The sequence below is a fragment of the Nomascus leucogenys genome, chromosome 13 (genome assembly GCF_006542625.1).
Source record: "Nomascus leucogenys isolate Asia chromosome 13, Asia_NLE_v1, whole genome shotgun sequence".
In the NCBI taxonomy this organism is placed as follows: domain Eukaryota; kingdom Metazoa; phylum Chordata; class Mammalia; order Primates; family Hylobatidae; genus Nomascus; species Nomascus leucogenys.
The window spans coordinates 105,095,648-105,122,081 of NC_044393.1; the positions used below are offsets into that span (position 1 = coordinate 105,095,648).

Consider the following 26,434-nt stretch of genomic DNA (forward strand, 5'->3'; position numbering starts at 1 on the left):
TAAAGATGTTCATTTTTCCATTGTTTGTAATTGCAACAAATCACCCTTTGAAGTGGTTTGGATGTGTGTCCTGTCAGAATTTCATGTTGAAACGTGATCCCCACTGTTGGAGGTGAGCCCTGGTGGAAGTGTTTGGGTCATGGGGGCAGATCCCTCATGAATGGCTTGGTGCCCTCCCCTTGGTGATGAGTAAGTTCTCTCCCTATTAGTTCACACAGGATCTGGTTGTTTAAGGACTTTGACACCTCATTTCTCTCTCTTGCTCCATTCCCTCTTGCTCCCTCTCGCCATATGACACCTGCCACTTCACCTTCTGTCATGACTGGAAGCTTTCTGACGTCTTCACCAGAAGCAGATGCCGACAATATGCTTCTCAAAGAGCCTGCAGAACTGTGTGCCAAAATAACTATCTTTTCCTTATAAATTACTCAGTCTCAGGTAATCCTTTACAGCAACGCAAAAAGGACTAACACACCCTTCAAAAGAGAGAAGTAAACAAAATTACCAATGCCCTATCTTCAGAACAATTAGTTTGAATACAATACACATGCTGATACCTACTCTTCTCATAGTTGCTAAACTGTCATAATAAATCACCCTGTGTCTTTCAACTTGTGCTTCAATAAAGGCAAGGCAATGCTTCCTCACAGAAAACACTAAGACCCTTAGCAAGGGGAAAATATTCAATTTTTCAAGATTATCACAGCAAATTTCAAGTTCATTAAATGTCATCGATAATATTATACTTTAATACAACACGCTGTGAAATATTTTAGGCCCAGTAACAAGAATGGACGACTATACACCAGATTACTCTTCCTACTGGTTTCCTGAGGAGATGGTAAAGTTGGGGGGCTGGGGAGTGAAGAGAGAAGAGGGTAGAAAGAAGTCATGATTATAAGCCAAAAACAACAGAGAAAGAAAAAATAAAGATACTTGCACATAAAAACAGTAAACACATAATGTGACTAACGTAAAATTATTTAAGTCGTATAGATATACATAGAGGTATGAAACAACGTGCTTATTTCAGAATGGTGGAATTTCAGATTATTTTTACCCTTTTACCTTCTTCCTTAGATCTATGAAAAAATTAAAGTTTTAACAATAAGGACTTTTATTTACACAGGAAAAAAATACTATTTTCAAAACGAACACAATAAAATTTATTCTAATAACCTTTCAGGAAAGCAGTATGACGGCATATGTATGCACTCTGATTCAATACTGTTACTCCTGGGAATTTATATTACAATAAAGAACCATTCCTTCACTTTTAGATAATTAGGTTACCATTACTACTATTAGCAACAAGAATCACAATAATAGCTGCCGCTTGAGACTTTAAGAACACACCTCTAGGAACAAAGTAATATAACAAGTAATAAAGATTTTGGTCCAGGTCTCAAAAGGGTAACCAAGAGAATAGCAAATAATAATAATATAACAATAAACACCAGAGGAAATGGGAAAAACGAAGTAGTGTGAATACTCACTACCATAGTGTAAATCCTATCAGAAAGCTAGTAGTTAAATCCTCGGTGTCTGTATTGGGAAGTCAATATACATGTTCAATGTTGGTAAGCCAACAAATATTACCAAGCATTACAGAAATGACTTAGAAAAACTTAAAAAAAATAAGAGATTGTTTACGGAAAATACTTGGATAGAAGCCTTATTCTTCTTAAGGTTTCCTGTACTATCTGATGGATAGTATATTTCTATGCTATCTGATGCATGCATTAGATTTAGAAAATTATAGGCTTCTACACCCCCGACACAATAATTTTCAAGTAATCCTTTAGAGATTTATCTATGATTCCTTCACTTGGAGTTTTACATTATTTGGAAAAGTAACACCAAATAAAATCTTTACATTATTGCCTTTTGCTAAACATGGTTGAGACCTATGGTTCTCAACTGAGGGTGACAATGTCCCCCCAGGAGACATGTTGCAATGTCTAGGGACAGTTTAGTTGTCACAACTAGGTGAATCGTGCTACTAGCATCTGGGATCAGAGAACAGAGATGCTGTTAAAATCCCATGATGCACAGAACAGACCCCAAAAATAAAGAACAACCTATCTAGAATGTCAACAGTGCCAACGCTGAGAAACTCTGTTTTAGATTAACTGCCAAAAAAGTACAGAAGATAAGCACAGAAGTAATTACATATACAACATAATTTGAACAGTATATTACAAATAATGGTTTTTTGTTTTGTTTTTTTTTTTTTTTTTTGAGACGGAGTCTCGCTCTGTCACCCAGGCTGGAGTGCAGTGGCGCAATCTCGGCTCACTGCAAGCTCTGCCTCCCAGGTTCACACCATTCTCCTGCCTCAGCCTCCCAAGTAGCTGGGACTACAGGCACCTGCCACCACATCTGGCTAATTTTTTGTATTTTTAGTAGAGACGGGATTTCACCATGTTAGCCAGGATAGTCTCGATCTCCTGACCTCACAATCTGCCCGCCTCAGCCTCCCAAAGTGCTGGAATTACAGGCGTGAGCCACCGCGCCCGGCCGAATAATGCTTCATTTTTTATTGTAAATAAAAATGTTAATACTAATTTCACTAATATATTGTAATAAGCACATTCCTTTCTCTTTTAAAAAAAAATGGGTCACATAAAGAAATATTACCCAGATTAAGGGACAGATCATTCCAAACTACTTAATGTTAAAAGAAAAAAGAAGCACTATCCCTTATGATCTCACACCCTGTGCTTTAAAAAGAAAAACATTTACACTAATTTTTGTCATGCCATCCAAAACTGTATTTAAAATTAAAAGTAAAATAGAACCACTTTCTAAAAGTCCTAGAATAACTCCTCTGGATTAAATCTATGCAGAAACTAGATATCAAATGAAGATTTTCAAGCAGCTGCCAAATGATGAACCCAAAGGAAGTCACCGCATAGAATAAAGCTTTTGTTTGTTTTTGTTTTTTGAGATAACGTTTCATCCTGTCACTGAGACTGGAGTGCAGTGGCATGATCTCAGTTCACTGTAACCTCCACTTTCTGGGTTCAAGGAATTGTCCCGCCTCAGCCTCCCAAGTAGCTGGGATTACAGGCACCTGCCACCACACCCGGCTAATTTTTGTATTTTTAGTAGAGATGGGGCTTCACCATGTTGGCCAGGCTGGTCCCAAACCCCTAACCTCAGGTGATCCAGCCACCTCGGCCTCCTAAAATGCTGGGATTACAGGCATGTGTCACCGTGCCTGGCCCACATAGAATAAAATTAAAAAAAAAAAAAAAACTTATATACATCATATACCATACACTAAAAGCAATCTTCAAGTAAATCAAAGACATAAAGGTAAAAGATAAACCCATAAAAGATAACATAGTGGCTTCTGGCTTCCAGTCCAACATGAAAGGAGCTTGGAAGTCATCTCTCCCATCCTCACAACAAGAAAAAAACTGAACAAACTGAAAGTCAACAACTCTTCTTAAATCCATAAAGAAGTTAAATTACAGCGCAAACTACTGCTCTAAAAAGTGAAGAGACAAAAGCCCTTGTACAGAAGCCTGCTGCTAGAGCCAGTACTGGTAAAACACTTCAACTATAATTGATGAATTACTAGAGGATCAGTGTGGACTAACTAGAGAGAGAAAAACTCCAGAAGTCTAATCTCAGCGGGGACTCCCACGCTTTTTTAAAGTTTTTCCTTCAGGAGTCCTACCAGATTCTCAGAGTAAAGATTAGGGAAACTCTTAATAAAAAATAATAATAATAAAAAAATAAAATCCCTTCAAGCTTCCAGCAAGAAAAGAAAAAAAGCAACCATCCTGAAATATGCCCAGGGCATGCTGTTCACCTCAAGAAAGGCCTGTCTGCAAGAGAAACTATTTGTACCCACAGCCTAACCTATTTGAATTTTATCAGAGCCTAATCAACCTGGAAGAAGAGAGACACCCAGCTTCAGCCCCCTCTAGCCTTCTTCACCTAAGGAAGGAGGTTAAAAGCTGAGTAGCACCTGTGAAGGTCACAGACCAGGGGCATAGGCTCAATAAAAGACTGAGACCTAATCACAAAACTACAGAACGTTCCCCTCAATCAGGCTCGAGTATAGTAACAGGAGATTACAGCTAAAAGAACTGCAAGGCTCAAATTCTATTTAAGAAGTAGTCTCTAGGGGAAACCAAAGGTAACAGAAGAGATAAAAACAAGAACACTAGGGGAAATTATACCCTCTGAAACCTGTAGCTACTTCAAACAGTAAGCAGCCTAACTCATACACACATAAACATAAAACCAAACACTAAAGGCCAAATTACCTCAATCCCTTTTATCTACATCATATCCGGCTTCCCACAAAAGATTACAAAGTATGCTCAAACGCAAAAATCACAATCTAAAGAGACAAAGCATCAGAACCAGACTCACATATGACAGAGATTTGGGGATTATGAGAGTCTGAATTTAATTATTAATATGCAAAGGTGGAAAAGTAGACAAAATTCAAAAACACATGTGTAATGTCAGCAAAGACATGGAAATGTTAAGAACAAATTTTTTAATGAGAGAAATCAAATATACTGTAATAGAAATGAAGAATGCTCTGATGAGCTCATCAGTAGACTAGACACGTGTGAAGGTCACAGACCAGGGGCACAGGCTCAATAAAAGACTGAGACCTAATCACAAGACTACAGAATGTTCCCCTCTCCCCATCTCTTAACACCATGGCAATTAGTCAACTAGAAGATATGTCAATCGAAACTTCCCAAGCTGAAAAGCAAACAGAAAAAATAACAATTCTGAAAAGAAACTGAACAGTCAAGAAGTACAGAACAATTACAAAAGGCATAACATACGTAACAGGAATACCAGAAAAAAAGACAGAAAGCAACAGATAAAATATTTCAAGTGATAATGGCTGATAATTTGCCAGAATTAATGCAAATACCTACAGAAGGCTCACAGACCAACAAACAACATAAATACAAAAAAAAACCTGTCTAGGCATATCATGTGCTGCAAGCTGCAGAAAATCAAAGATAAAGAGAATATCTTGAAAGAAGCTACAGGAATAAAAATGCCTTACAAATAGAGGATCAAAGATTAGAATTGCATCAGACTTCTCTTCAGAAAACATGCAAGCAAAAAGAAAGGAGTAAAATATTTCAAATGTTAAAAGGAAAAAATTAAAAATGAAAACACCAACCCAAAGTTCTGTATCCAGCAAAATTATCCTTCAAAAATAAAGGAGAGCACTTAGGGAGGCCGAGGCAGACAGATCACAAGGTCAGGAGATCGAGACCATCCTGGCTAACAAGGTGAAACCCCGTCTCTACTAAAAATACAAAAAAATTAGCCGGGCGTGGTGGCGGGTGCCTGCAGTCCCAGCTACTCGGGAGGCTGAGGCAGGAGAATGGTGTGAACCTGGGAGGCTGAGCTTGCAGTGAGCCGAGATCACGCCACTGCACTCCAGCCAGGGCGACAGAGCGAGACTCCGTCTCAATAAATAGATAGATAGATAGATAGATAGATAGATAGATACATACATAGATACATAGATACATAGATAGAGTTTGTCAGACAAAAAAAAAAACTGAAGGAATCTGTTGCCAACAGACTTACTTAGCAAGAATTTTTTTTCTTTTTTTGTTTTTACTGGAGGTGCAGGTAGCTTAGCAAGAAATTTTAAAAGATCTTCATAAAGGAACATGACCATAGGAGAGAACTTCAAATCTATGTAAAGAAAGAGCATTAGGCCAGTGTCGGGCACGTTGGCTGGGCTCATGGTTGTAATCCCAGCACTGTGGGAGGCCAAGGTGGGTGGATCACTTGGGCCCAGGAGATTGAAACCAGCCTGGCCAACGTCGAGAAACCCCATCTCTACTAAAAATACAAAAATTGGTTGGGCATACTGGCACGTGCCTGTAATCCCAGCTACTCAGGAGACTTGAGGCACAAGAATTGCCTGAATCTGAGAGGCAGAGGTCGCACCACTGCACTCCAGCCTAGATGACAGAGCGAGACTCCATCTCAAACAAAAAAAAAAAAAGAAAAGAAAGATCATTAGAGAAGGAGTAAGTGAAGGTAAAATAAAGTCTTTTATTTTCTTTTTCTTAATCTAACAGACAACAATTTATTGAAAGTAATAACAACAATAATGTATTTGGTGATTACAGCTTCTAGATAAGTGAAATGAATGACATCAAGAGGGGAACTAGGAATATTCTCTCATAATGTTCTGCACTACTCATGAAGCAATACAGTGTTATGTGAAAGTGAAGGTAGACTACTTGCAAATGTAAATTGCAAACTCAAGGGCAACCACTAAAAATATTTTAAAAGAAGTATAATTGATATGCTAAGAGAGGACAGAAAACAGACTCATAAAATGCTCAACTAGACCCAAAGACAGAAAAAAAGACCAAAAAAACCCACCAAGAACAAGGACAATAGAAAATAGTTAAAACTATGGTAAATATTAAACCAATAATATCAATTATCACTTCAAATATGAATGGTCTAAATATACCAATTAAAAGAGACAGAGTCGATAAAAAATACTTAACTACATGTTGTCTATAAAAAAGTACTTTAAATATAAGACAGATTAAAAGTACAGTGACAGAGAAAGACAAACCATGTTAACAATAATCAAAAGAGAGCGGCAGCTATATTAATTTCAGGCAAGGCAGACTTCAGAGCAAAGAAAACTATCAGGACAAAGAACAGCAATACATAGTAATAAGGGGTCAATTTTCCAAGAAGAACTAACAAAACGTCAAAATACGTGAGATGAAAATGGACAAAAATGTAAACAGAAATAGATGAATCTACTATTATAGTTGGAGACTGCAACATCCTTCTATCAGTAATTGGCAGATGAAGCAGGCAGAAAATCAGTAAGGGTATATAGTTGAACTGAACGGCATCATCAATCAACTGGATCTAATTGACATTTATAGAATATTTCATCCAACAATAGCATAATATGCATTCTTCTCAAGCTCACATGAAAACACTCACTAAGACATACCATATTCTGGGTCATAAAGAACACCTTAACAAATTTAAAACAATATAATTCCTAACTACTATGCTCTCAGATCACAATAGATTAAACTATAAATCAATAACTGAAATATAGCTGGAAAACTTCTTGGAGATTAAACAAAAAGTCTCTAAATAACACATCATCAAAGAAGTCTCAAAATAAATTTTAAAATATTTTGAACTAAATGAAAATGAAAATAAATCTTATGAAAATGTGTGAGATGCAGCAAAAGCAGTGCTTAGAGGGAAATGTATAGCACTGAATTGCTACATTACAGAAGAAGAAATATCTAAATTGAATAAGCTTCTACACCTTAGGAAACTAGAAAAACAAAGAGCAAAGTAATTCCAAAGTAAGCAAAAGAAAAAAGATAGTTTCAAAATAGCAGAAATTAATGAAAACAGGAAGTCAATTTTAAAATCCACAAAATCAAAAGCTGCTTCATTGAAAAGATCAATAAAATTGATAAACCTCCAGCCAGGCTAACCAAGTAGAAAAAAAACACAAATTACTAATACATGAAAATGAAAAAGGGGCCATTACTCCTGTTTCCACAGACACCAAAAAAAAAATTACAGGAATATTATGAACTCCGTGCCCACAAATTTGAAAACTTAGATGAACAAATACCTTCAAAGACACAATCTACCAAAACTTGCAAGTCAAACAAATCATATCACTAGTTCTATATCTATTAAAGAAACCGAATCAACAATTATCTTACTAGCACCAGTCCCAGAAAGTTTCACTTTCGAATTCTACCAAATTTAAAGAAGATGTGATACAATTCTCCAAAATATCTTACAGACAACAGAAGCAGAGGGAATGCCTTCTAACACAATATATGAGGTCAACATTACCCTAATACCAAAATCAGATAAAGGCATTGAAATAAAGGAAAACTACAGACAAATCTCTCTCATGAGCACACATGCAAAGTTCCTCAACAAAATATCAGCAAACTGAATCCAACAGAATATAAAAAGAATTATATACCACAACCAAGTGAGAACTATCTAGTTATGCAAACCTGATTCAACATTCAAAAATCAATTAATACAATCCATCACACCAACAGGCTAAAGATGAAACGTAACCTATCAATAGATGCAGGAAAATCATCTGACAAAAATTCAACAGCCATTCGTGATCAAGGCTCTCAGAAAGCTGGGAATAAAAAGAAACATTCTCAACTTGATAAAGAATGTCTACAAAAACCCTACAGCTAACATCATACTTAATGATGAAAAAAACTAGGGCTGGGCATGGTGGCTCAGACCTGTAATCCCAGCACTTTGGGAGGCCGAGGCAGGCAGATCACCTGAGGTCAGGAGTTTGAGACCAGCCTGATCAACATAAAGAAACTCCGTCTCTACTAAAAATACAAAATTAGCCAGGCGTGGTGGCGCATGCTTGTAATCCCAGCTACTCAGGAGGCTAAGGCAGGAGAATTGCTTGAATCCAGGAGGTGGAGGTTGCAGTGAGCCAAGATTGCACCAATGCACTCCAGCCTGGGCAACAAAAGTGAAACTCCCTCTCAAAACAAAAAAAATAAATAAACACTAGAATCTTTCTCCCAAGACTGGAATCAAGGCAAAGATATCTCCTCTCAACACCCTATTCAGTATCATACTGGAAGTCCTAGCTAATACAGTAAGACAAGAAAAGGAAATAAAAGGCATACATATTTAGAAGAAACAAAACTATCTTTGTTCTCAGATGACATGATCGTTTATGTAGAAAATCCTAATGAATCAACAAAAATTCCTGGCACTAATAAGCAAGGATGCAGGATAAAAAGTTAATGTCCAAAAATAAATTGCTTTCCTATATACCAGCAATTAACAACTGGAATTTGAAATAAAAAAAACAAAACACCATTTACATTAGCAGCCCCAAAAAAGAATTACTTAGATATAAAACTATAAAACTCTGATTTAAAAAATATCTAAATTAATGGAGAGGTATTCCACATTCACAAAAGGGAGATTTGCTGTTGTTAACATGTCAGTTCTACCCAATCTACTCTACAGATTCACACAACCCCAATCAAAATCTCAGTAAATTATTTTCTGGATATCAAGAAAATAATTCTAAAATTATGCTGAAAGGCAAAAAACCTAGAATAGGCTACACAATACTGAAGAAAAACAAAATTGGAGGACTGACATTACCTGACTTCAGGAGACGTATAGGCCTACAATAATCAAGACTGATTTTGGTGAAAGAATAGAAAAAGATCAATGGAACAGAATAGAGAGTTGATAAATAAACCTATACAATACGGACAACTGATCTTTGTCAAAGAAGCAATGAAGAAAGAATAGTCTATTCAACAAATGGTGCTAGAACTGGACATCCATGTACAAGAAAATGAATCCAGACATAGACCCTACGGCGTTCCCAAAATTAACTCAAAATAGATTGTATTAGTCCGTTTTCACACTGCCGATAAAGACATACCAGAAACTGGCAATTTACAAAAAAGGTTTAATGAACTTACAGTTCCACATGGCTGGGGAGGCCTCACAATCATGGCGGAAGGCAAGGAGGAGCAAGTCACATCTTATATGGATGGCAACAGGCAAAAAGAAGAGTTTGTGCAGGGGAACTCTTCTTTATAAAACCATCAGATCTCATGAGACTTATTCACTATCACAAGAACAGCATGGGAAAGACCTGCCTCGTGATTCAATTACCTCCCACTGGGTCCCTCCCATGACATGTGAGAATTGCAGGAGCTACAATTCAAGATGAGATTTGGTAGGGGACACAGCCAAACCATATCATTCCACTCCAGCCCCTCCCAAATCTAATGTCCTCATATTTCAAAACCAATCATGCCTCCCCAACAGTTCCCCAAAATCTTAACTCATTTCAGCATTAACTCAAAAGTCCATGGTCCAAAGTCTCATTTGAGACAAGGCAAGTCCCTTCTGCCTATGAGCCTGTAAAATCAAAAGCAAGTTAGTTTCTTCCTAGACACAATGAGGGTACAAGCATTGGGTAAATACAGCCATTCTAAATGGGAGAAACTGGACAAAACAAAGGGGCTACAGGCCCCATGCAGTCTGAAATCCAGTGGGGCAGTCAAATCTTAAAGCTCCAAATGGTCTCCTTTGACTCCATGTCTCACATCCAGGTCACGCTGATGCAAAAGGTGGGCTCCCACAGCCTTGAGCAGCTCTGCCCCTGTGGCAGAGGATAGCCTTCTGGCTGCTTTCACCAGCTGGCACTGAGTGTCTGCAGCTTTTTCAGGCGCATGGTGCAAGCTGTCAGTGGATCTACCATGCTAGGGTCTGGAGGACGGTGGCCCTCTTCTCACAGCTCCATTAGGTGGTGTCCCAATAGGAACTCTGTGTGGTGGCTCCAACCCCACATTTCCCTTCTGCACCGCCCTAGCGGAGGTTCTCCATGAGGGCCCAGCCCCTGAAGCAAACTTCTGCCTGGGCATCCACGCATTTCCATACGTATATCCTCTGAAATCTAGGTGGAAGTTCCCAAACCTCAATTCTTGACTTCTGTGCACCTGCAGGCTAAACACCATGTTGAAGCTGCCAAGGCTTGGGGCTTGAACCTTCTGAAGCAACAGACGCAGCTGTTTGGCCCATTTTAGTCACAGCTGGAGCAGCTGGGACTCAAGGCACCAAGTCCTGAGGCTGCACAGAGCAGGGGGGCCCTGGGTCCTGCCTATGAAACCATTTTTTCATCCTAAACCTCCCAGCCTATAATGGGAGGGGCTGCTGCAAAGGTCTCTGACATGCCCTGGAGACATTTTCCCCCTTGTCTTGGGGATTATCATTCAGCTCCTCATTACTTATGCAAATTTCTGCAGCCAGCTTGAATTTCTCCTCAGAAAATGGGTTTTTCTTTTTCTATCGCATTGTCAGGCTGCAAATTTTCCAAACTTCTATGCTCTGTTTTCCTTTTACAACTGAATGCCTTTAACAGCACCCAAGTTACCTTTGGAATGCTTTGCTGCTTAGAAATTTCTTCCACCAGATACCCTAAATCATCTCTTTCAAGTTCAAAGTTTCACAAATCTCTAGGGTGAGGCAAAATGCCACCACTCTCTTTTCTGAAACATAAGAGTCACCTTTGCTCCACTTCCCAACAAGTTTCTACTCTCCATCTGAGACCACCTCTGCCTGGATTCCATTGTCCATATCATTATCCACATTTTTGTCAAAGCCACTCAACAAGTCTCTAGGGAGATCCAAACTTTTCCACATTTTCCTGTCTTCTTCTGAGCCCTCCAAACTGTTCCAACCGCTCTCTGTTCCCCAGTTCCAAAGTCACTTCCCTTCCACATTTTTGGGTATCTTCAGGAGCGTCTCATTCTCCTGGTATGAATTTACTGGATTAGCCTGTTTTCACACCACTGATAAAGACATACCAGAAACTGGGCAATTTACAAAAGACAGAGTTTTAATGGACTTACAGTTCCACATGGCTGGAGAGGCCTCACAATCATGGTGGACAGCAAGAAGGAGCAAGTCACATCTTACATGGATGGCAGCAGGCAAAGAGAGAAGTTTGTGCAGGGGAACTCTTCTTTATAAAACCATCAGATCTCATGAGACTTATTTACTATCACAAGAACGGCATGGGAAAGACCCACCCCCATGATTCAATTACCTCCCAGTGGGTCCCTCCCACGACATGTGAGAATTGTAGGAGCTACAATTCAAGATGAGATTTGGTGGGGGACACAGCCAAACGATATCGTGGATCATACACCTAAATGTAAAATATAAAACTATAAATCCTCTAGAAAATAACATAGAAAAAAAAAACTAAGTGAACTTGGGTTTGGCAATGACTATTTAGATACAATATGAAAAGCATGATCCATGAAAGAAAAAGTGATAAACTAGACTTCATTATAATTAAAAACTTCGCTCTGCAAAAGACACTGTTAAGGGAATGAAAGGACAAGCCACAGACTAGTGGGAAGTTTCTGTAAAAAGTGTATCTGATACAAGACATGCACCCAAAACACAAAGAACTCTCCCTACCTAATGTGGATGGGCCTCGTCCAATCAGTGGAACGCCTGAATAAAGCAAAAAGACTTAGTAATAGGGAATTCCTTCTGTCTGACAGCCTTCAAGCTGAGACATCAGTTTTTTCCTGCCTTTGGACTCATGTTGAAACATTGGCTCTTCCAGGACCTTGAGACTGTTGGACTATGAATGAAACTACATTATCAGCAGTTCTGGGTCTCCAGCTTGCCCACTGCAGATCATGGGACTTGTCCGTCTCCATAATCACGTAGCCAATCACTTATAATAAATCTTTCTGTATATATGTACATATCCTATTGGCTCAATTTCTCCTAAGAACGCTAATTGCATTAGTCAGGGTTCTCTAGAGGAACAGAACTAATAGAAGATATATATAAGTATAGATAGATACATATAGATATATATATAAAGGGGAGTTTATTAGGTATTAACTCACATGATCACAAGGTCCCACAATAGGCCATCTGAAAGCTGAGGAGCAAGGAGAGCCAGTCTGAGTTCCAAAACTGAAGAACTTGGAGTCCGATGTCCAAGGGTAGGAAGCATCCAGCATGAGAGAAAGATGTAGGCTGGGAGACTAGGCCAGTCTAGTCTTTTCACATTATTTTTCTGCCTGCTTTATATTCTAGCCATGATGGCAGCTGATTAGATGGTGCCCACCCAGATTAAGTGTGGGTCTGCCTTCCCAGCCCTCTGACCCAAATGTTAATCTCCTTTGGCAATGCCCTCACACACATGCCCAGGATCAATACTTTGCATCCTTCAATCCAATCAAGTTGACACTCAATATTAACCATCACGCTAATACACCCGGCAAGGTAAAATTTGCTTATGTTCGATTTAGTAAATACTTCCAAACAGTTTTCTTAGGGGCTGTACAAATTCATACTCATACCAGCAATGTATGAGAGTTCTGGTTGCTTCCCATCCTTACCAGAACTTGGCATTTTCTTTTTTAAAATATTTTATTTTAGCCATTCTCTGACTTAATTTTTCTCTTTCTAAAATACACTAAATATATTTACCATTGCAGTAGGCTATATAGAGGATTAATAAGGCAGGAGCTTTTTAATTTTACTATGAAGCAAAAGTATTAATAAGTGTTATTAATAGCTAGAGAAGACCAGGCGTGGTGGCTCACGCCTGTAATCCCAGCATTTTGGGAGGCCAAGGTGGGTGGATCACTTGAGGACAGAAGTTCAAGACCAGCCTGGCCAACATGGTGAAACTCCATCTCTACTAAAAATACAAAAAAAAAATTAGCCAGCTGTGGTGGCACACACCTGCAATCCCAGCTACTCAGGAGACTGAGGCATGAGAATCGCTTGAATCCAGGAAGTGGAGGTTGCAGTGAGCTGAGATCCCACCACTGCACTCCAGCCTGGGGGACACCGAGACTCTGTCTCACAAAAAAAAAAAAAAAAATAGCTAGTGAAAAGAAAATCAAAATCATTTACAAAGCTCTTCTAACCAAGTGCCTCCAAAAAAGGTTGGTTTCATAATCTTAACTTTTATTCATAAACATAATTAGAATCAGTTGTAATAATCTGTATTGGTTTTGTCAAATCACTGCCCTTTAAGTAACAGCAGCCTATATGATAATTGTAAGTTAATGAAAAAATGTCTTATCACCTTATTCAAATTTCACTCTATATTAATATGTTTCAAACAATAAACCTATGATGATATATTTTTAAATTCATTCACACTTCATGCCTTGGAGGGTGAAGATATGGTCCATAAGAGGTTACGAATGAAGACTCAATAAATGTCAAATAAGGCAATGAAAAGAGGTTTTTATGAGAAAATAACATTTTCATATACCTCTATATACTTGGAATAAAACCAAATAGAAATCCTAACTCCTGATTTGTGCTCTAGAAATGAAAGAATACTTCTTAATTTTCTAAACACTAGAAATAAGCAATCTGAAAATAAAATTTAAAAAGCAATTCCAGGGCCGGGCACAGTGGCTCATGCCTGTAATCCTAGCACTTTGGGAGGCCGACACGAGTGGATCATGAGGTCAAGAGTTCGAGACCAGCCTGACCAACATGGTGAAACCCCATCTCTACTAAAAATACAAAAATTAGCCAGGCGTGGTGGTGGGTGCTTGTAACCCCAGGTATTCAAGAGGCTGAGGCAGGAGAATTGCTTGAACCTGGGAAGCAGAGGTTGCAGTGAGCTAAGGTTGCGCCATTGCACTTCAGCCTGGGCGACAGGGCGAGACTCCGTCTCAAAAAAAACAAAAACAAAAAAAAAACAACAAAAAACAGTAATTCCCTTTCAGCCAAGCGCAGTGGCTCATGTTGTAAAACCAGAACTTTGGGAGGTCAAGGCAGGAGGACCGCTTGAGCTCAGGAGTTCAAGGCCAGCCTGGGCAACATAGAGAGACGTCAGCTCTACAAAAAATATAAAAATTAGCTGAGCGTGATGTTGCACGCCTGTAGTCTTAGCTACTAGGGAAACTGAGGTGGGAAGATCACTTGAGCCTAGGGGTTTGAGGCTGCAGTGAGCCATGATCATGCCACTGCACTCCAGGCACAGTGACAAAGTGAGATCTTATCTCAAAAAGAAAAAAAAATTCAATTTCAAATAGCATCAAGAAGAATAAAATACTTAGGAATAAATTTTACAAAAGAGGAGTCAAACTTGTACTCTGGAAGCCACAAAATATTATTGAAAGACATTAAAGAATTTCTGAATATAGAAAGACATCACATGTTCATGGATTGGAGAATTTAATATTGATGGGATAACACTTCCCAAATTGATCTACATATTCAATATAATTGCTATCAAAATTCTAGTTCCTACTTTCTTACAGAAATTGACAGGCTTATCCTAAATTCACATGAAAATGGAACAAATCCAGAAAAATCAGACAACCGTGGGAAAAAAGAAAAAAGTTGGAAGACTCACACTTCCCCAATTTTAAACTTACTACAAAGCTGCACTTGTCAAGACAGTGTAGTACTAGTATAAAAATAGACATATAGACCAAAAGAACAGAACTAAGAGTCTAAAAACAAACCCTTACATTTATGGTCAACTGATTTTCAACAAAAGTATCAAGATAATTCAATTGGGGGTATGGGGGAGATAGCCTTTTTAACAAATGGTGCTGGAACAATTGGATATCCATATGCAAAAGAATGGAGATGGGACCCCTTCTTACATTATACACAATAATTAACTGAAAATGGAACATAGATCTAAATGTAAGAGCTAAACCTATAAAATTATTGGAATAACGTATAGAAGTAAATCTACATGACCTTAGGTTGGCAAGGTCTTCTTGCATATGACATTAAAATCTCAAAAGACAAAAAAAAAAGAAACTGAATGTCAACAAAATTTAAAACTTTTATCCTACAATCAAGAAAGTAAAAAGATGACCCACAGAATAGAAAATATTTGCAAGTCATATGTCTGATAAGGGTCTTATGTCTAGATTATGTCAACCTAAAATAATGACAAAGAAAGAAACTCTCCAAAAGAAAATTTTATTTGGGAGTGACAGGCGATTGCAATCCAGGATATGTTTGCTATAACAGATCAAAGGCATATCCAGATAGGATGAAGTAAGGTGAAACTTTTAAAGGCAAAGAGAAGAGGTCCATGTAAGCTATTTTGAAACAAAAATCATTATTAGTTACAGGGGCCAGTTGTAGGTGCTGGTGCTAATTCATTGGTGGAGACAGCCACTGCTATGCAAATGTTCGTCTTGTGAGAGCGGCTTATCTGGAATGCTGCAATCCATGAGGAATTTCTTGCAATAAACCCTGTTACAGATGTGTGCAGAATATGCAGGATGACTAAGACATGTAGGACATACAGGAATTTCTTACGAGTTTTTTTCTGGGGATTTATTTTTAATTTTTTAATTTTTTTTTTATGAGACATAGTCTTGCTCCATCACCCAGGCTAGAGTGCAGTGGCACAAACTTGGCTCACTGCAACCTCTGCCTCCCAGGTTCAAGAGATTCTCCTGCCTCAGCCTCCTGAGTAGCTGAGATTATGGGCCCCCGCCACTGCACCCAGCTAAATTTTGTATTTTTAGTAGAGACGAGATTTCACCATCTTGGCGAGGGTGGTCTGGAACTCCTGACCTCGTGATCCACCTGCCTTGGCCTCCCAAAGTGCTGGGATTACAGGCGTAAGCCACTGCGCTCGGCCTCTTATGAGTTTTTAGAAGATCCTTGTGATAGTTCTTATCTCAGACATATAAGCGTGAGACCTTCTTCATGACCTCCTAGCTCCACTTTGTTTGGGTTGGACGTAAGTGACTCCATCATGGCATTGGTGACTTACACAAATTATATAAAGAATTCTTACAACTCAATAATTAAAAGAAAAATAACCCAACAAAAAATTGACAAAGAAGTTGAAGAGAGATTTCTCCAAAGAAAATACACAAATAAATAGCCAATAAGCACATGAAAAGATGCTCAACATCATTAGTCATCAGTAAAATGCAAATCAAAATGACAATGAAATACCACTTCATACCCACTAGAATGGCTATAATCAAAAATCACAATGACAAGTGATGATAATGATGTGAAGAAATTAGAATTCTCAAACATTGGTGGTAGAAATGTGAAATGATGTAGCAACTTTGGAAAACAGGTTGGCAGTTCCTCAAAATACTAAATATAAAGTTACTTTATGACCCAGCATGTCCACCCCTAGGTATGTGCTCAAAAGAAATGAAAACGTGTCCACCCAAAAACTACACAAATGTTCACAGCAGCATCTTCATAAAAGCCAAAAAGCGGGAGCAATCCAAAGGTCCATCACCTGATGAATAAACAATATGTGACATATCCAAGTAATGGAATATTACTGGACCATAAAAAGACAAGTACTGATACATGCTACAACATGGCTGAACTTTGAAAATATCATGCTAAATGAAAGCAGCTAGATATAAAAGAGTACATATTACCTGATTCAATGTACATAAGAAATATCCAGAATAGACAAATCTATACAGGCAAATCTAGGCAAAGTAAATCATGGGTGGCCTAGGGCTAGAAGAAGGAGTATGTGGGTGCAAACAGGGAATGACTGCTACTGAACATAAGGTTTGTCTCTGAGATAATGAAAATGTTCTCTGATTACACAGTGGTGATGGTTGTATAACTCTGTGGATATGCTAAAAACTACTGAATTGGGTAAATTATATGGTATGTGAATTAAATCAATAACACTGTTTCAAAAAAAAAAAATAGTTGAGGCTGGGTGCCGTGGCTCATGCCTGTAATCCCAGGACTTTCAGAGGCTAAGGATGGTGGAAAGAAAATTTTTTTAATCAAAATAAGTTTTAAAAATGAACCAAGGACTGTGATGAATGCAATTCTGTGCACCTTAAGTCCAAATGAAAAAGGGAAAAAAGACAAGAAATAAAGTGTCAACTAAAGAATCATGAGATCTATAAATCTGAAAAGGAGATTTTCTTTTTTCTTTTTTTTTTTTTTGAGACGATGTCTCACTCTGTCGCCCAGGCTGGAGTGCAGTGGTGCAATGTCGGCTCACTGAAACCTCCACCTCCCGGGTTCAAGCGACTCTCCTGCCTTAGCTTCCCAAGTAGCTGGTATTACAGGCACACACCCCCATGCCCGGCTAAGGAAAGGAGACCTTCTAAAGACTTGCAGTGGCAGGCCGGGCACGGTGGCTCACGCCTGTTATCCCGGCACCTTGGGAGGCCGAGGCGGGTGGATCACAAGGTCAGGAGTTCAAGACCAGTCTGACCAACGTGGTGAAACTTTGTGTCTCCTAAAAATACGAAAATTAGTCGGGTGTGATGGCGCGTGCCTATAATCCCAGGCTGAGGCAGGAGAATTGCTTGAACCTGGGAGGCGGAGGTTGCAGTTAGCCATTCTGGCTAACACGGTGAAACCCCGTCTCTACTAAAAATACAAAAAATTAGCCAGGTGTGGCGGCGGGCGCCTGTAATCCCAGCTACTCAGGAGGCTGAGGCAGGAGAATGGCATGAACCCAGGAGGCAGAGCTTGCAGTGAGCCGAGATCACGCCACAGCCTGGGCGACAGAGCGAGACTCTGTCACCAAAAAAAAAAAAAAAAAAATCTCAAGACAAATAACAAAAACACAATATGCCAAAACTTATGGGATGAAACAAAAGCAGCAGTAAGAAGGAAGCTCATAACAATAAATGCTGACATTAAAAAAGAAGAAAAATTTCAAATAACCTCACTTTACAGCTCAAGGAACTAGAAAACTAAGCCCAAAGTTGCCAGAAGGAAGAAGTAACAAAGATTAGAGCAGAAATAAATAAAATAAAAAATAGAAAAATAGGGAAAAAACAACAAAACTAAGAGTTGGCTTTTTGAAAAGATAAAACTGACAAACCCTTAGCTAGACTAAGAAAAAAAGAGAAGACTCAAATAAGAAAGGAAAGAGACATTACAACTGATGCCTCCGAAATAAAAAGGATCATGAGACTACTAAAAACAACCATATGCCGACAAACTGGATAATCTAGAAGAAATGAATAAATTCCTAGAAACATAACACCCTACCAACAAGACTAAATCATGAAGAAATAGAAAGTCTGAACAAACCTATAAGAAGTATGCAGACTGAATCAGTAATCAAAAACCTCCCAAAAGAGAAAAGCCCAGGACCAGATGGTTTCACTGATGAATGCTACCAAACACTTAAGGAGCAATTAGCACCAATCTGTCTCAAAATCCTTCAAAAAACTGAAGTGGAGAGAACACTTTCAAACACATTTTACAAAGCCAGCATTTCCCTGACACCAAAGCCAGACAAGCCAGAAGAGAAAACAACAGGCCAATATCCCTGAAGAATATAGATACGAAAATCCTCAACAAAATACTAGCTCACTGAATCCAACAGCACATTAAAAGGATCATAAACCATGACTAAGTGGGATTTATGCCTAGAATGCAAGAATGGTTCAATATATGGAAATCAATTACTGTGGTACACCACAATAACAAAATAAAAGGTAACAATCATATGATCATCTCAATAGGCAGAAAAATTACCTGAAAAATTCAGCAGCCTTTCATGGTAAAAACTGTCAACAAACTACAAACAAATGGAAATTATCTCAATGTAATAAAGGCCATATATGAAAAGCCCACAGCTATCCTACTTAATTGTGAAAAACTGAAAGCTTTCCCATTGAGATCAGGCACAAGGCAGATGTCCACTCTTACTTAATTTTATTCAACATAGTACTAGAAGTCCTACCTAAAGCAATTAGGCAAGAAAAAGAAATAAAAGGCATTGAAATCAGAAAGCAAGAGGTAAAACTGTCCATTTGCATGAGACATAATATTAGATATAAAAAACCATTTAACAGTTTTTTTAAAACTGTTAGAACCAATAAATTTAGCTTTGAACATTGGCAGTATCGTAGCCAGTCAGGTTTATCTGAGGTGTGATTACTGCTGATGGAAAACTTTTCCTGATACCCTGCCATCATGACTTGTAATACAGTCAGCACTGGCAATTTTCGACAGTCTCCATGGAGACTGAATTATAAAGAAAAAAAAGAACTAATAAATTCAATAAAGTTGCAGGATAGAAAAATCAACATCCACTAATAAACTATCTAAAAAGGAAATTAGTAAAACAATCTCATTTACAATAGCACAAAAAAAGAATAAAATACCTAAGAATAGGCCAGGCGCGGTGGCTCATGCCTATAATCCCAGCACTTTCGGAGGCCCAGGCAGACGGATAACCTGAGGTCAGGAGTTCGAGAACACCCTGATCAACATGGAGAAAACCCATCTCTACTAAAAATAAAAAAATTAGCTAGGCATGGTGGCGCATGCCTGTAATCCCAGCTACTTGGGAGGCTGAGGCAGAAGAATCCCTTGAACCAGGAAGGCGGAGGCTGTGGTGAGCCGAGATAGCATCACTGGACTCCAGCCTAGGTAACAAAAGCAAAACTCCGTTCTCAAAAAAAAAAAAAAAAAAACCTAAGAATAAACTTAACTAAGGAGGTGAAAGACCTGTATCCTGAAAACCATAAAACATTGATGAAAGAAATTAAAGAAAGCTACATTTGGAGGAAAAACGGCAGATGGGAGGCAGGATTAGATTGCAGCTCCCACTCGGACAGACAGAGCAGTGTGTGGAGACTCACATCGTGAACCTTTGCTCCAGAACTACCGCAAGAATACACCAGGAAACCCTAGAGAACCCAAAGACCCTCTGAAAGAAGCAAATTGCTCCTGCAGGACCCAGAAGACAGTCCAAATGCCGTGCTGTTATCTGCGGCTGAGAGACCTGCAGATGGTTCACATCACAGGACTCTGTGCAGACAACCCCAGTACCAGCTGTGCCTGGTAGACCTGCTGAGTGGCTACATCCAGAAGAGAGGTAACAATCACTGTAGCTCGGCCCTCAGGAAGCCACATCCTTAGAAAAAGGGGGAGAGTACTACATCTGTGGAACACCCCAGGGACAAAAGAATCTGAAGAGCAGCCTTGAGCCCTAGACCTTCCCTCTGACATAGCCTACCCAAATGAAAAGGAACCAGAAAAACAATTCTGGTAATATGACAAAGAAAAAGTTTTGTAACACCTCCAAAAATATCACACTGGCTAACCAGCAATGGATCCAAACCAAGAAGAAATCCCTGATTTACCAGAAAAAGAATTCAGAAGATCAGTTATTAAGCTAATCAAGGAGGTACCAGAGAATGGTGAAGTCCAATTTAAAACAATCAAAAAAAGATACAAGAAATGAGGAAAGAAATCTTCAGTGAAACAGACAGCATAAATAAAAAACAATCAAAGCTTCAGGAAATTAAGGACACACTTGGAGAAATGCAAAATTTTCTGGAAAGTCTCAGCAATAGACTCAAACAAGCAGAATAAAGAACTTCAGACCTCGAAGACAAGCTTTTTGAATTAACCCAAGCCAACAAAGACAAAGAAAAATGAATAAGAGAAAGAAAAGAATAAGAAAAAATGAACAACGCCTCCAAGAAGTGTGGGATTATGTTAAGTGACCAAACCTAAGAATAACTGCCATTCCTGAGGAAGGAGAGAAACTAAAAGTTTGGAAAACATATTTGGAGGAATAACTGAGGAAAATTTCCCGGGCCTTGCTAGAGACCTAGACATCCAAATACAAGAAGCTCAAAGAACACTTGGGAAATTAATCATAAAAAGATCATCTCCTAGGCACACTGTCATCAACTTATCAAAAGTCGAGATGAAGGAAAGAATGTTAACAGCTGTGAGGCAAAAGCACCAGGTAACCTACAAAGAAACACCAGAGTAACAGCAGATTTCTCAGCAGAAACCCTACAAGCTAGAAGGGGCTGGGGCCCTATCTTCAGCCTCCTTAAACAAAACAATTATCAGCCAAAAATTTTGTATCCAGTGAAATTATGCTTCATAAATGAAGGAAAGATAGAGTCCTTTTCAGACAAACAAATGCTGAGAGAATTTGCCACTACCAACCCAGAACTACCAGAACTGCTAAAAGGAGCTGTAAATCTTGAAACAAATCCTCGAAACACATCAAAACACAACCTCTTTAAGGCATAATTCTCACAGAACATATAAAACAAAAATACAATTAAAAAAAAAGGTATACAGGTAACAAACAGCACAATGAATGGAATAGTACCTCAAATCTCAATACTAACATTGGATGTAAATGGCCTAAATGTTCCACTTAAAAGATACAGAATTGCGGAATGGATAAGAATTCACCAACGAGTTGAGAGAAGAAGGCTTCAGACGATCAAACTACTCTGAGCTACAGAAGGAAATTCAAACCAATGGCAAAGAAGTTAAAAACTTTGAAAAAAAATTAGACGAATGGATAACTAGAATAACCAATGCATAGAAGTCCTTAAAGGAGCTGATGGAGCTGAAAGCCAAGGCTCGAGAACTACGTGAAGAATACAGAAGCCTCAGGAGCCGATGCAATCAACTGGAAGAAAGGGTATCAGTGATGGAAGACGAAATGAATGAAATGAAGCGAGAAGGGAAGTCTAGAGAAAAAAGAATAAAACAAAACAAACAAAGCCTCCAAGAAATATGGGACTATGTGAAAAGACCAAATCTACGTCTGATTGGTGTACCTGAAAGTGACAGTGAGAATGGAACCAAGTTGGAAAACACTCTGCAGGATATTATCCAGGAGAACTTCCCCAACCTAGCAAGGCAGGCCAACATTCAGATTCAGGAAATACAGAGAACGCCACAAAGATACTCCTCGAGAAGAGCAACTCCAAGACACATAATTGTCAGATTCACCAAAGTTGATATGAAGGAAAAAACGTTAAGGGCAGCCAGAGAGAAAGGTCGGGTTACCCACAAAGGGAAGCCCATCAGACTAACAGCAGATCTCTCAGCAGAAACTCTACAAGCCAGAAGAGAGTGGGGGCCAATATTCAACATTCTTAAAGAATTTTCAACCCAGAATTTCATATCCAGCCAAACTAAGCTTCATAAGTGAAGGAGAAATAAAATACTTTACAGACAAGCAAATGCTGAGAGATTTTGTCACCACCAGGCCTGCCTTACAAGAGCTCCTGAAGGAAGCACTAAACATGGAAAGGAACAACCGGTACCAGCCACTGCAAAATCATGCCAAAATGTAAAGACCATCAAGGCTAGCAAGAAACTGCATCAACTAACGAGCAAAATAACCAGCTAACATCATAATGACAGGACCAAATTCACCCATAACAATATTAACTTAAAATGTAAATGGGCTAAATGCTCCAATTAAAAGACACAGACTGGCAAATTGGATAAAGAGTCAAGACCCATCAGTGTACTGTATTCAGGAAACCCATCTCACATGCAGAGACACACATAGACTCAAAATAAAGGGATGGAGGAAGATCTACCAAGCAAATGGATAACAAAAAAAGGCAGGGGTTGCAATCCTAGTCTCTGTTAAAACAGACTTTAAACCAACAAAGATCAAAAGAGACAAAGAAGGCCATTACATAATGGTAAAGGGATCAATTCAACAAGAAGACCTAACTATCCTAAATATATACACACTCAATACAGGAGCACCCAGATTCATAAAGCAAGTCCTGAGTGACCTACAAAGAGACTTAGACTCACACACAATAATAATGGGAGACTTTAACACCCCACTGTCAACATTAGACAGATCAAACAGACAGAAAGTTAAAAAGGACACCCAGGAATTGAACTCAGCTCTGCACCAAGCAGACCTAATACACATCTACAGAACTCTCCACCCCAAATCAACAGAATATACATTTTTTTCAGCACCACACCACACCTATTCCAAAATTGACCACATAGTTGGAAGTAAAGCACTCATCAGCAAATGTAAAAGAACAGAAATTATAACAAACTGTCTCTCAGACCACAGTGCAATCAAACTAGAACTCAGGATTACGAAACTCACTCAAAACCGCTCAACTACATGGAAACTGAACAACCTGCTCCTGAGTGACTACTGGGTACATAACGAAATGAAGGCAGAAATAAAGATGTTCTTTGAAACCAACGAGAACAAAGACACAACATACCAGAATCTCTGGGACACATTCAAAGCAGTGTGTAGAGGCAAATTTATAGCACTAAATGCCCACAAGAGAATGCAGGAAAGATCCAAAATTGACACCCTAACATCACAATTAAAAGAACTAGAAAAGCAAGAGCAAACACATTCAAAAGCTAGCAGAAGGCAAGAAATCACTAAAATCAGAGCAGAACTGAAGGAAATAGAGACACAAAAAACCCTTCAAAAAATTAATGAATCCAGGAGCTGGTTTTTTGAAAAGATCAACAAAATTGATAGACCACTAGCAACACTAATAAAGAAGAAAAGAGAAGAATCAAATAGACGCAATAAAAAATGATAAAGGAGATATCACCACCGATCCCACAGAAATACAAACTACCATCACAGAATACTATAAACACTTCTACACAAATAAACTAGAAAATCTAGAAGAAATGGATAAATTCCTCGACACATACACCCTCCCAAGACTAAACCAGGAAGAAGTTGAATCTCTGAATAGACCAATAACAGGATCTGAAATTGTGGCAATAATCAATAGCTTACCAACCAAAAAAAGTCCAGGACCAGATGGATTCACAGCCGAATTCTACCAGAGGTACAAGGAGGAGCTGGTACCATTCCTTCTGAAACTATTCCAATCAATAGAAAAAGAGGGAACCCTCCATAACTCATTTTATGAGGCCAGCATCATCCTGATACCAAAGTCTAGCAGAGACACAACCAAAAAAGAGAATTTTAGACAAATATCCTTCATGAACATTGATGCAAAAATCCTCAATAAAATACTGGCAAACCGAATCCAGCAGCACATCAAAAAGCTTATCCACCATGATCAAGTGGGCTTCATCCCTGGGATGCAAGGCTGGTTCAACATACGAAAATTAATAAATGTAATCCAGCATATAAACAGAACCAAAGATAAAAACCACATGATTATCTCAACAGATACAGAAAAGGCCTTTGACAAAATTCAACAACGCTTCATGCTAAAAACTCTCAATAAATTAGGTATTGATGGGACGTAGCTCAAAATAATAAGAGCTATCTATGACAAACCCACAGCCAATATCATACTGAATGGGCAAAAACTAGAAGCATTCTTTGAAAACTGGCACAAGACAGGGATGCCCTCTCTCACCACTCCTATTCAACATAGTGTTGGAAGTTACGGCCAGGGCAATCAGGCAGAAGAAGGAAATAAAGGGTATTCAATTAGGAAAAGACAAAGTCAAACTGTCCCTGTTTGCAGATGACATGATTATATATCTAGAAAACCCCATCATCTCAGCCCAAAATCTCCTTAAGCTGATAAGCAACTTCAGCAAAGTCTCAGGATACAAAATCAATGTACAAAAATCACAAGCATTCTTATACACCAATAACAGACAAACAGAGAGCCAAATCATGAGTGAACTCCCATTCACAATTGCTTCGAAGAGAATAAAATACCTAGGAATCCAACTTACAAGGGATGTGAAGGACCTCTTCAAGGAGAACTACAAACCACTGCTCAATGAAATAACAGAGGATACAAACAAATGGAAGAACATTCCATACTCATGGGCTGGAAGAATCAATATCATGAAAATGGCCATACTGCCCAAGGTAATTTATAGATTCAATGCCATCCCCATCAAGCTACCAATGACTTTCTTCACAGAATTGGAAAAAACTACTTTAAAGTTCATATGGAACCAAAAAAGAGCCAGCATTGCCAAGTCAATCCTAAGCCAAAAGAACAAAGCCGGAGGCATCACACTAACTTCAAACTATACTACCAGGCTACAGTAACCAAAACAGCATGGTACTGGTACCAAAACAGAGATATAGAACATAGAACAGAACAGAGCCCTCAGAAATAATGCCGCATATCTACAACCATCTGATCTTTGACAAACCTGACAAAAACAAGAAATGGGGAAAGGATTCCCTATTTAATAAATGGTGCTGGGAAAATTGGCTAGCCATATGTAGAAAGCTGAAACTGGATCCCTTCCTTACACCTTATACAAAAATTAATTCAAGATGGATTAAAGACTTAAATGTTAGACCTAAAACCATAAAAACCCTAGAAGAAAACCTAGGCATTACCATTCAGGACATAGGCATGGGCAAGGACTTCACGTCTAGAACACCAAAAGCAATGGCAACAAAAGCCAAAATTGACAAATGGGATCTAATTTAACTAAAGAGCTTCTGCACAGCAAAAGAAACTACCATCAGAGTGAACAGGCAACCTACAAAATAGGAGAAAATTTTCATAGCCTACTCATCTGACAAAGGGCTAATATCCAGAATCTACAAAGAACTCAAACAAATTTACAAGAAAAAAACAAACAACCCCATCAAAAAGTGGGTGAAGGATATGGACAGACACTTCTCAAAAGAAGACATTTATGCAGCCAAAAAACACATGAAAAAATGTTCATCATCACTGGCCATCAGAGAAATGCAAATCAAAACTGCAATGAGATACCATCTCACACCAGTTAGAATGGCCATCATTAAAAAGTCAGGAAACAACAGGTGCTGGAGAGGATGTGGAGAAATAGGAACACTTTTACACTGTTGGTGGGACTGTAAACTAGTTCAACCATTGTGGAAGTCAGTGTGGCGATTCCTCAGGGATCTAGAACTAGAAAAACCATTTGACCCAGCCATCCCATTACTGGGTATATACCCAAAGGATTATAAATCATGCTGCTATAAAGACATGTATGTTTATTGCGGCACTATTCACAATAGCAAAGACTTGGAACCAACCCAAATGTCCAACAACGATAGACTGGATTAAGAAAATGTGGCACATATACACCATGGAATACTATGCAGCCATAAAAAATGATGAGT

General features: G+C 38.7%; 1 protein-coding gene and 1 non-coding gene across 8 annotated transcripts in view; one reads left to right on the forward strand and one right to left on the reverse strand.

The window, feature by feature from the left end:
• The window catches only part of LMBR1 (limb development membrane protein 1), a 208,738-nt gene that overhangs the window by 167,367 nt on the left and 14,937 nt on the right, over positions 1 to 26,434 (reverse strand). The window lies entirely within an intron of this gene.
• On the forward strand, positions 19,432 to 19,572 carry LOC115838183. Its single transcript, XR_004033215.1, has one exon. It is a non-coding gene; the product is annotated as a U4 spliceosomal RNA (small nuclear RNA).